General features: G+C 61.5%; 2 protein-coding genes across 2 annotated transcripts in view; one reads left to right on the top strand and one right to left on the bottom strand.

The window, feature by feature from the left end:
• Positions 1-10,876, bottom strand: part of CHRNA4 (cholinergic receptor, nicotinic, alpha 4 (neuronal)) — a 25,732-nt gene extending 14,856 nt beyond the window's left edge. The window contains exon 1 of the mRNA XM_011934444.1: positions 10,773-10,876. The gene's annotated coding sequence lies outside the window, so the exon portion shown is untranslated. The remainder of the gene's footprint in view (positions 1-10,772) is intronic.
• DNAJC5 (DnaJ (Hsp40) homolog, subfamily C, member 5) overlaps positions 1-11,145 on the top strand; it is a 1,035,873-nt gene that overhangs the window by 381,553 nt on the left and 643,175 nt on the right. The gene's annotated exons all lie outside the window — the stretch shown is intronic.

The following is an 11,145-nucleotide window of genomic DNA, read 5'->3' as shown; positions in this document are numbered from 1 at the left end:
GCCTGGGCGCCCGCTGCCTGCCTGGAGGGCTGGGGGCGCGTCTAGGGGATCCGGCGCAAGGAGAGGCGCCCCTAGCACATCTGGGTTACTCCATCGCGCCAGCCGGCGTCTGCAGCCTGAAAATCTCTGGTTTGGTTCCCCAGCTAGCCGTTCAGGACTCTCTCTCCGCCTGCAGCCCCCGCCTCCCCCGGTACCTCCGCCAGGACCCAAGAGGCGTCCAGAGGGGAGCCCAGGCCCTGCGCCCGCCTTCTGGTGAGGAAGATCCCCTCCCCCTCAAGGTCCAGCCTGGGGTCAGGGTCTGTCGGTCCCCACCCCTTGCGTGGCCTGTGTGCCCCGTGGACTGCGTGGCATGAAGTCACGCCCCCATTCCCCCCACAGTGGGTGAGGGGCTGTAACAGAGCGTCTCCCGGCCGGGTGCTTGGAGAGCAGACCCGAGGCGCCCCTGGCCTGGCATTGAACAATACGAGGCGCCCCCGGAGGCAGCGCACGGTCCCCAGGGAAGGGCCCCGCCCTCAGGTGGGTGCCGAGGTGGCCGCCCACAGAGTAGCAGGTGCGTTGGACGAGGGGCGCCTTGTGCGGCTGAACTTCGTGTGCAGGAGGAGAGGGCACTGGCTCCGCAGAAACATCAGACCCGGCCATCCCTGGCCCAGCCTCAGGCTCTGCCGCTGGGACACAGCCCCCGAAAACGGAGACTTCCGTCGTCGGTAATGGAGGGCAGAGCAGAAGCGGCTGGAGAGGTCCCGAGACCCGCCGCTTTCGCGCCTCCCTCCAAGGCTGCAGGTCGGGCGAGGGAGCTGTCAGTCAGGAGTCCCCTGGAGCACCCCCACTCCAGTACAGGCCTCTGGAGCCTTACAGCTCCCTTCCTATCGATTCTCCCGTCTCCCCTGTCCCCACCCCCCACCTTCCTTCTCCTCCTGCCCCCAGCTTCTCTGAGCAGCCACCGCTCCTGCCCACCTGTCTCTCCCCTCTCTGCCCACCTCTCCTACACTCCTGATTCCAGGTTGAGCTCATGGCTCCTCATACACCTGCTCTGGGACGGGCAGGAGCTCCTCATCACTGGCGGGAGCTGTCTGTCCACTCTGTGGGCAGTGCCTGCAATTAGAGCTTTCAGAATGCACAGCTGCTGCGCAGTGGCCGGTCCAGTGACAACACCTGGCCTGCTTCTGTGGCCCTCCCAGATGCTGCTGGCCCAAGAAAGCTGGATGCAGGGACCCCCTGCACTTCCACGGCCCCCTCGAGGTGGGCTTAAGAGATAATGCGGGTGCAGAGAGGCTAAGCAGCTTGCTGAAGTTCACATAGCAGTACTGGGATTCCAACCCAAGCCATCTGGCTTTAGGGTCTCTACCCTGGCCTCCTGCTGGCCTCAGATGTAGTTTTGGGCTGAGGTGCCCTTACTGGCACAGCCTCCTGGGAGATCCCAGGTCTACTTTCCTGCAGTCTTTCCTGGAGCCACGGGTCTCCACCACCCGCCCTGCTGACGGCTCTCCCTCAGACCACCCTGCAGATCCAACCCTCAATGGTTTCAAGGTCCTGTTTCCCTAGGCAGACTTAAGTCCCCCAAGGAAGGATTCCCTCTCCTCCTCCTCCTCTCCTTGCTCTCCCTAAGCCCCTGGGCAGTGCAAGACCCTGGTCCTTCTGGTCTACATGAAGCCCCTCCATGGGCAAGTTCTGTGCCAGGAGCTAGAAGGTTCCAAGCTGGATGGAGATTTGGGCTGAGCAAGCAGCTGGTAAACACAGGGAGGGGAGAAGAGCAAAGTGCCCCTGAGGCCCCGTGAGGGCAGCCTGCTGACCTCTGACCCACTCACAAAACCCCACCCCCGCTCCCTGCGGCACAGCCCGTGAGGCTCCCTGCTCAGGAAGGGAACAGAGAGGTGGCAAGGCCGGTGGCTCCCGCACAGGATAGAGCAGCCTGTGCCCTTTGGTTCAGGCCCCACCTTGGTGAGAAACCCCTGCCTGTGGTGTCGCAGAGCAAATGCCATTGGCAGAGCTGATTCCACATTCTTTTGTTGGTGGAGAGGCCAGCCACGCTGCGGTCCCGGCTGGAGTCCCTGTGAAACGGGTTTATCGTTTCTCTGACTTGGCAGCTGGTCGAAACGGGGCTCATTTGCTGCTGATAAAGTGATGTCCGCCTCGTGGGTTCCACACCCACACCCTGTGCCCCACCCTCCCGCGGCAAACGGAAGACCCCTTTGGGAAGAGGACACCCCTGCTCCTGCGCTTGGGCTCATGGTTTCGCCCTGGACTTGCTAAAATTGAGGCCTCCTGCGGAGCTTATCTGGAGTCAGAGCAGGGGAAGGGGCGTGTGGTGAGCTGGGTGAATCCCTGAAGGGCAGCCTGAGGGCCACGGGCGTCCACTCAGCTGTGCACGGAGGAGTTTGCTTAACTCCAGATTCTGGAGCCCCACCCTCAGAGACTGTTCAGTCTGGGGTGAGGCCTCCACATCTGTAGCTTCCACCAGCCATTGCTGGGCAGCTCTGATGCAGGCAGCCTCGGAGTGCCCCGAGAAACGTCGGCTTAGAGCCAACTGGCGCAGGGCTGATGCAGAGGGTCAGTGTCCCCCATCCCAGCCAGGGCTCAGCCCGAGCCTGGCGTCCTGGTCTGGGTCAGGGGCTGGAATTTGCCCCGCGTTGGTGCAGGGGAAGAGGCCATGGGCCTCTTGGCAGGAACCTGGCAGAGGCTGTGAGGCTAAGCCAGCTTTGCCTTTTCTGTCTCCTGCTCACTTTTCTAACAAAACAGGCCCAGGCTTCCACAGGGTCTAGCGGTCTCAAGCCTGCGGCTCTCGCTGCTGGATTCCCGCAGGTGAGTTCACTCTGAGAGTTCAGCCAGGGCCAGCAGGCCTGTCTCTCCCGGAGCCAGGGGTCAGGCCAGGTCAGCTGGATGTCCAGGGCTCTGGCAACACAGCCCTGGGGCCAAGTGCACACGCTCACACACATCTGTCCAACCTCGCTGGCTTCCCCTTTGGATTTGCTAATGCAGCAAGATTAATCGGGTCTAACTCATTAATTTACACAGCCCCTCCCTTCCACCTGCGCCTGCTGGAGAGCGCTGGTTGTGGGAACCCAGTAATCACTGAGGCTGAATTAGATTCCTACTCCACATCCTGGCCCTTGCCTCTGCTGCTCCTGAAATTTCTGCTGCGAGGGAAACAAAAGCTCTGGGTTCAAAGTCCAGTGAGACCAGATTTGGGGGCACAGTTCTTCCTTGGCCTGAGTCGCCCTAGAGGGCTTACGGGAGGGTTTGGGGATACAGCCAGGCCCTTGCAGACACCAGCCCCCCACCCCCCCCCACATCACCACCAACTCCAGGCTGTCACTGGCTACAGTGCAAAGCAGCTGCCCTGGGAGGACGGCTCTGGGGTGGTTTTTCTCTCTCCCTCACTGCCCTCTACCTGCCCATGGTAACCAAGGGTTTATAGTAAAGGTGAGAACATTGGGGGGCACCAGCTGAGGCTGAGCTGCACCCGAGGAGATGGCTGCAGGAGGCAGAAGGCACCGCGCTGTGGGCTCAGCCCGTGGACGGGGGGCCCTGCCTGTGCTCCCATCCTCCCCCGAGGACTCAGGACCAAAACCCTCTGTGGGGCCAAGTCACTCGCACCCCGTCTGTGAGGCCTGAGCACGACACCACGCTTTGCTGCTCACCTGAGTCTGGCCTGCGTCCCTCCCACCCTGTCCCTCTGAGGTGGGAAAGCGACGAGGCCACACTAGTGAGCGGTGCCACCTCAGCCCCCAGGCCGCCTGCCCCCCACAGACATGAGTAACCCGTAAGTGAGAGTGGCCTCCTGGAGCCTCAGCAGAGCCCAGGTGCTTCCCCAGGCTTGGCTCCCTGCCCCCGGCTGTGCTCCCAGCTCCTTGCCCTCTCCTGGTGCTCCCTGCCCTCCCTACCCTCTCCTGGTGCTCCCTGCCCTCCCTACCCTCTCCTGGTGCTCTGCCCTGCAGGGAACAGACAGTGCTTTTCCTCGGGCTGAGAGAGGAGATCTTGGAGCCCTGTCTGTCCATTTTATTCAGCCCAGGTTTTGAAGACCGTTAAGTGTAGGAGAAACATGGGAACTGGGCCCGGATTGCCAAAGGGGCAACGCGTTCTCCTCATGCCCCCTCTCCCCACCTGCAGCTGCTTTCATCCTGGGCCCTGGCTGGAGCTGCGTTTGCTGAAAAGCTGTAGGGCACAGCCGCTGGGGTGACGGGGAGACGGAGGGTGATAATGGGAGATGGAAAGGTTGGTTGAGAGGCCTAATTCCTTCCAAGCATCACAACCTGAAAATCGCCAAAGGTTTTCCTTGTTGGGAAAGAGTGAACGGCAGCACCAGAAGCCAAGGCCCCTCCCCACCAAGACGCCAGCAGCTGATCCCCACCTTCCCAACCAAAGCCACGAAGCAGAGGCCAAGCCGAGCCAAGGTCAGGGCCTGGAGCCACGGTGGATTTCCTCCTGTGGGGACGTCCTTGACGTCCGCAGCTTGGGCCTGAGGGTCTGCCACCGGACCCAGCAGCTGCCACAGGTGTCCTGGCTCGCCGGCTGTCTCTGGCTCAGGGCCGGGGCTGTCTGCAACTCCCCTCTCCCCTGAGCCCTCTGAGTGGGGTTCCTCAAGCTCTGAGGGGCTCCCGCCACACCTGGGCTTCCTGGGGGCTCTTTGTAGACAGTGATTGATCTCCCATTGGCTCCGGTTTCGTAGCTCTGTGTTTCTGCCCCTCCCTCCACACTCCCTGCCTCTCTGCTGAGTAGCTAATTCACGCTAAGCACGCTCTCCAGCCTCGCAGTGGAACTGCAGCCATGCATGAGAATGATCCGGCACCCAGGTCTGCCTCCAAGTCTCGCTGATGGCCCAGAGACCGCGCAGCGGGAAGGTTGGCAGCGAGCTGGGGGTTGGAACTCTGGCTGCGCCCCTGCTGCCAGGGGACTTCAGGCAAGTCATCTTTTTCTCTGAGCCTTGGTTTCCTCAGCTGTGGGGACGGTTCCGGCCCTGAGTCACTGGGCCGTTGTGAGAGTGGAGATGAGGTCGTGTAGGCTCCTGGGTCCTCGCTGGAGCCATCCAGCAGTTATTCTTCTGCACTCTCAGGGGAGCCCTTGCCAGCATCTGAGGGTCACGGTTCAGTGGCTTCAGGGTCTGGACAGGGCTGGAGGCCAGGCCCAATGTGGTGCAGCCAGGGGAGAGGGCAGGCCCCGGGGGGCATGGGCCATCGGCTCACAGCCACATCAGAGGCCAGGAATCCCACTCAGGGCTCAGCCCTAGGCTCCCCCCAGCATCCCCTCCCAATCCAGAGGACACTTCCAGCCCTGAGCAGTGGGCTCTGGGCAAGCGACTGGAGAGGGAGTGCATCTCGGCTCTTTGTGAGGAATTATGTCCTGACAGGTCACTGGCACAGAAAAGCCCTTTGTCCCAGCCAGCTGGCTGCCTGCTAATGATGTCCAGCCTGCACCCTTCCAAGGCCACCTCTGAGTCCAGAAAGGATGGAGATGGCTCCCGCCTGGGAGGCACAAGGGCCACAGTTTCCCTGGGGTCGGGGTGGAGAGGGTGGGTGAAGGCTCCGAACACCTCTGCACGTTGCCCCGGAGCTGCGGACGGAGCTCAGGTGGCCGCCAAGACTTGCTATAGATCCGGTGACCCCTCCAAGGAGAGTGCTGAGTCTTGGAAAATTCTCTTCTTCCTCCTTCACCTCCCTGTCACCTTGCCCTCTCCTGTGTTCCCCAGCCAGGACCCCAGTAGAGAGGAGACCCCTGCAGTTGTGGATGTGGCTTTCCCCAGTGCCCACGAGACCCCTGGGGCCTGGCCCCTCTGGGCCCATAGAAGCTCCCATGAGATTCTGAATGCATGGTGAGGGCCTCACACCCTGCCCTCTGGCTGCCCCTCCTCCCTAGGGCATGTACCCAGCACCCACCTCAGCCTCCCCAGGCATATCAGGGCCCCCACTTCCTGGGGTATGTGTGAGCCACGGGACCCCGAGTCAGGAGATCCACGCCTAAGCCTGATTCTGCCCCCTCCAGGTTCGGGACCCTGGGCAAGTCCTCCCACTCGTCTTAGCCCAGCCTCCCCACCCATAAAATCAGGGCTGTTTGTCCCAGCTCTGAGGCTTTGCGAGCAGGCCTGTCTCTAACCGAGGGAGGGTGCTGCAAACTCCAGAAGGCCCCCACCCCAGGGAACACTGGGGGGAGCTGTCAGAGAAGCGACCCCTGGACCAGAGCCCTGAGTGGGCTTTCTTCCCCTCCCCACCCTGCTGAGACCACCCAAACTTTGTTAAGATCAAAGGTTCCCTGAGGAGCCACACAGCCATAGTGGACACTCCCTGCCAGACCTTCTAGACCAATTGCTGGGGACCCATGTCCCACAAACACCAGCTGGAAAAGGCAGCAACATGGGGCCTCCCTCCCCCTCAGCCAAAGTGAACTGTGTCAGCAGGTGTCTTCCCGCTGCTGAGAATGAGCCAAGGGACCAGGATGGCTGCTGGCTCCTGCAAGTGGAGAGGGTCTCCCTGGGGCCTGAACTAGCTGAGGTCTTGCAGCAGGTGAGGAAGCTCTGGACAGTCTCAGCATCTCCACCAAAGTCAGCAGAATGACTGCAGGCCCAGAGGCACAAAGCGCAGATCATTTTCCTGTGTGTGTATGTGGGATGTGTGTGTGCATGAGATGTGTGTGCAGGATGTGGGTGCACCAGGCTTGTAGATGCATGCACAGGGTGTGTGTGCACACGTGTGTGTGCATGGACTGTGTTTCATGAGATGTATGTGTATACAGGGTGTGTGTGTGCACGTGGTACATGCTTGAGATGTGCCCTGTGTGTGCATGCACCGTATGTGTGTGTGCAGTGTGTATGTGTGCATGGAGTGTGTACACAGGGCTTGTATATGCACAAACACAGTGTGTGCACAGGAGCATTTTTTCACAGGCATGAGTGTGACAGTCACCTGCTGACAGGCGGCCTCACCCCTGCCCTCTGTCCCAGAGCCCGGCCCCAGGGCCTCTGCTCATTTACCCCAACATCCCCTGCCCAGCTCTTCTGCCTGGGAGGGTCTCGTGCAGAGGGCGGTGGCCCACGCATCAGCAGCCTCAGTCTCTCCATGTTGTTTTCCCTGGATCTGGGGGTGGGGGCCCCCATAGCATTGCCTTTTTCAGCCTGTAGTTATGGGAACTCAGGTCCCCAGGCCCAGGGGCTAATTTCAGAGGGAGAGGTTTCCTTTGCCAGGCAGTTGAATTTTCACATCAGCAAATTCCTCTGAAAGTTGGGGCAGAGGGTGGTGGGCTTTATCCCCGCAGCCGCTGGGGTCCTTGGGCATCCTGAAGCTCCGCCTCCCAGCACCGGGTGCCGCAGCTCCTGAGGCCGCTTGGGGAACTTGCAGCCTGCAACTCGGGCACCTTTTGTAATGTCGGGAAAGCAGGCGCTGCTCTCACGCTTGACCGAGTGCAGGACACCTGAACGCCTGGTGCCAGGCCCACCCTCCCACGGCAGCATCAGTGCCGAGTCTGGGACCCTGCCCACCTGCTGAGTGGCACACCCGGTCCTCCAGGAGCTCAGATCTTCCTCCACTCAGTGCCTCCTCCCACCTGTCCCTCCTCAGCCCTGCCCTCCCCAGCACTCAAGGCAAGACCAAGACCACACCTCAGTCAACCCCTCCTCATTCCCAGCCCCACCCACCCTCTTGGCCTGGTGTGGGGCCAGCACTGCCACAAGTGTGCCCCATGCCAGAGTCTCCTCATGCCCTGGCCCCAGCTGGGGGCCCACAGCAAGCCCCCCCAGCCTGGTCTCCTTCCTTACAGGAAGGGGACGCTGGACACTTGACCCCCTACAGGGAGCCCAGAGCCAGGACTGGGTGAAGGTGCCTTTGGGAGGAGGCGGAGGAGTGTATCGATTGGGACCCAGATGGACAGGTCCCTGTGAGCCGGCACAGGTCCTTGGTGGGTGAGTGCCAGGTTGCCCTCATGGGGACTTTGCACTCTGAGCAGGAGGGGGAGCTCAGGTCCCACCCGCCTTGGGTTTCTGGGCATAGCTTTGGAGGGCAGGGGTCGTTTGCAGCACGGAGCCCTTGTCAGCTTCCAGCGTGTTCTAACATTTGTCATACCAGATGGATTGTCGCCAGCATCTGGGGTGACATTATTATTCTGTTACTCCCATGATGACAGAGCCAAGGGCTGGGGAGAGGGACCCAGTTCCGCCTGACCGAGCCCAGGGCCCTTCTCCTTCCTCCACCATCACAGCTTCTTGACACCCCATTCCCCAAACCCGGGGCCCCAATGCCCAGGGACTCGGGCTGCCCCCGCCCCAGCCCCGGGAGAAGAGCCCTGTCCTCCCCAGCCGTGCCGGAGGGTTCTGTCAACCAGCGCTGCTTCCTTATCAACAAGGACATGTCTACAAATAGCTCATCACGTCTGCAATCCAGAAGTGCTGTGTCGTTTCCAAAATGAGCAGAGCCGGTGCCGCCGCCAGCCCAGCCACGGCTACCTGGGCAAGGCTGCTGGTTCATGAATATTCATGGCTCCGATGGCTCCGCGAGCCTCCTCACCATCCGGAATTAAACCAACGAGCTTCCCCTCACAGGCTGCACTCACTGAGTTTCAGCCCCTCTCCAAATCATTCTCTTCCTCGCAGCAGATGGGGACGTGGGGCAGCCTCGAGCCTCCTCTGTGCCTGGGCTGTTGTGGCACCAGCACCTTTGCCCCAGTTCCCCATCTCTTAGGCGCTTGACACGTGTCTGCCCCGTTCTCAGGGAGGCCTGGACCCCGTCCCAGCCCTGGTGGGGATAATTACCCTGACGTTCGTTTGCAGCGTTTAATTTGCTTCCTCCGCACTGGAAGCCCACCTCTGGTGATGTGTGTGTTATGACGGGCACGTGTCCTTCCCCCATCAGTGACAGGATCTGGGGAGGCCAGGGAGGCTCCTCATTACGCTCCCAGCACCAAGCCCAATCACAGACGTTGCACATGGATGCACTAGACCCTGCCTGTGGGGAGAGTGACTGCCAGCTGGGGCACCCAGACGTCCCTGCATGCCCTGTGCTGGCACAATGCAGCTCTTCTGTGCTTCCATGGTGCCTGCGGTGAGGCTGCCTGGGACGCCCCCTGTAGATGCTGCCTCCAGGGTCAGCTCCAAGGAACGGGGAGAACGGGCTTGTGGTGCTGGGGCCTTGTGTGAGGTGGGATGCTGCAGACCGGAAGGGTGGGTGGCCTGGAGCTGCTCTGTCTCCAAGCACTGACCACAGCTCGTGCCTCTGCATGAGCCCAGGAGAAGTGTGGCAGGGCTGGGTGCCACCACCTGTGAGCCCCTGAACCTCCCCAGGCTGCCAGATCTCACTTCAGAGTGGCCCTGGGCTGCGACAGAGGGGCCTGGGCGTGGCCTCAAGTTAGTTCAGGTGAAGACTCTATTCCTGGCTCAGGAAAGCCACCAGGACAGGTGAGCCCAGCGGCACCTCGTGGAGTGAGGCTTTGAGTCCCGTGAGAACAAGGACAGAACAACGGGGCTGCCACAGGTCACAGAGACCCTGTGTCAACACCCTTGTTTTGAGGTGCGGAGATCAAAGTTGAGACCTGGTCACGCAGCAGGTTTGCAGGGACCTCAGAGCCCGAGGCCACTGTGCTGTCCCCAGCACCATTAAACGCCCAGGGCCACTGTCCTGTCCCCAGTCTCATTAAATGCAGTAAACGTCTTCTGGGCATGCTGCCAGCCCCACAGAAAACCAAAGCAAAGCAGACTCACAGCTCCTGCATCCCGGAGCTCAGGTCCAGGAGGGTCTCTGGAAAGGATGGGGGCAACTGGAATACTGTCCTAGTGCCATCTCAGCCCCAGGGGGCCACAGAGGTCTCTCTTGCAGGTGTGTGGTTGGTTTTAGAAGATGCTGAGCACTCGTCCCCACCTGCGCACTCGTCCCCACCTGCCTGGCCCTGGCACACCTGGCTGCTTCTCATTCAGGCCTTGAATGAAAGGCCCCCTTCCCAAGAGTCCTCCCTGGCTCCCCTCTCACAGGAAGGGTCTCTCCTGTTCCCCGCCATGGAGAGTGTTGGTCACCTCTCTCTCCCCAGCCAACTGCGGGGCCCAGGAGGGCTGCACCTGCCTTGGTCATCCCAGACCCACCACCCAGGGCAGACCCTCCACCCAGGGTAGACCCTCCACCCAGGGCAGAGTCTCAGGCATGGTTGAAGGCAGGAAGGGCTGAAGACGAGGGTGGGTGGTGAGAAAAGGCCTCTGGACGGCAGGGACTTAGACATGGTTCCAAGTATGCATGTGGGGAACAGCTGGGGGCCGTGGGCCCCTGCAGACCTGACAGAGGAACCCACGGGACTGACTTTTCCTACAGAAAATCCTGCGCAGGGAGATCAAATCCCGACATCCCAGAGGGAAGCCCCGTGCCGGCCGTGAGCTGCCCACAGCTGCCTGACCCCAGTCTTCTCCAATGAAGTGGCTCTGAGAGGTTTTGTGGTCAGCATCAGTTCTGTGTTTGATTTTAGCGCCTGGTCTGGACAGCAAGCAGGAAGAGCTCAGAGCTTCCTCCAGTGTCTCGGGGTGCAGCCGGGAGGAGCTGCCTCGCCTCTGCCTCTGCCTCTGGCTCCCTGCCCCACCGCCTGGCTCTTATCTGCAGCCTGAGAGGAGTCCAGGCCTGGGCTCTCGAGTCTCTCTCTGGCCCATGGGAGGGGCACACCCGGGTCCCGCCCAGCACCACTGGAAGAGCCTGTTCAGAGACACAGGCCGTCGCCCCTGCTCCTGCTGGAACGTGCAACCCAGAGCCCCCACAAGCACCTCATGCTGCCTCCCTCTTTGTGATCCCCCAGCCCAGCCCTCAGTTAACTGAGTCTGCCTGGTTAATGTGCAGCAACACGGCCACAGCAGGCTCGGCCCTGCCACGGCCACAGCAGGCTGGACACAGCAGGCTTGGTCCAGCCCCGGCGCCTCCCCAGGTTCCGGTGCTCAGGCAGTTTCCTTCACCTACGTAAGCCCCGACTTTCTCATCCGTAGAGTGGGACGAACAACGCCCAGTGCTCAGCGTGGTATTAGAAGGGCCCAAGACAGTGGAGGGCTCAGCACAGAAGCCCCCTCCATCCGCAGAATCGCACTGAGAGCAGCTCCTTCAAGGGAGCCCGGGACGCCCCGGGGAAGCCACCCTCAGTGACTGGCCCCAGCCGAGGGCTGAACGGGCCGGGGGCTCGGCCAGGGAGAACCCCAGGGCTGGA

Source organism: Colobus angolensis, unplaced genomic scaffold, assembly GCF_000951035.1.
Source record: "Colobus angolensis palliatus isolate OR3802 unplaced genomic scaffold, Cang.pa_1.0 Scaffold136, whole genome shotgun sequence".
Classification (NCBI taxonomy): Eukaryota; Metazoa; Chordata; class Mammalia; order Primates; family Cercopithecidae; genus Colobus; species Colobus angolensis.
This window is presented reverse-complemented; position numbering and strand designations above follow the sequence as displayed.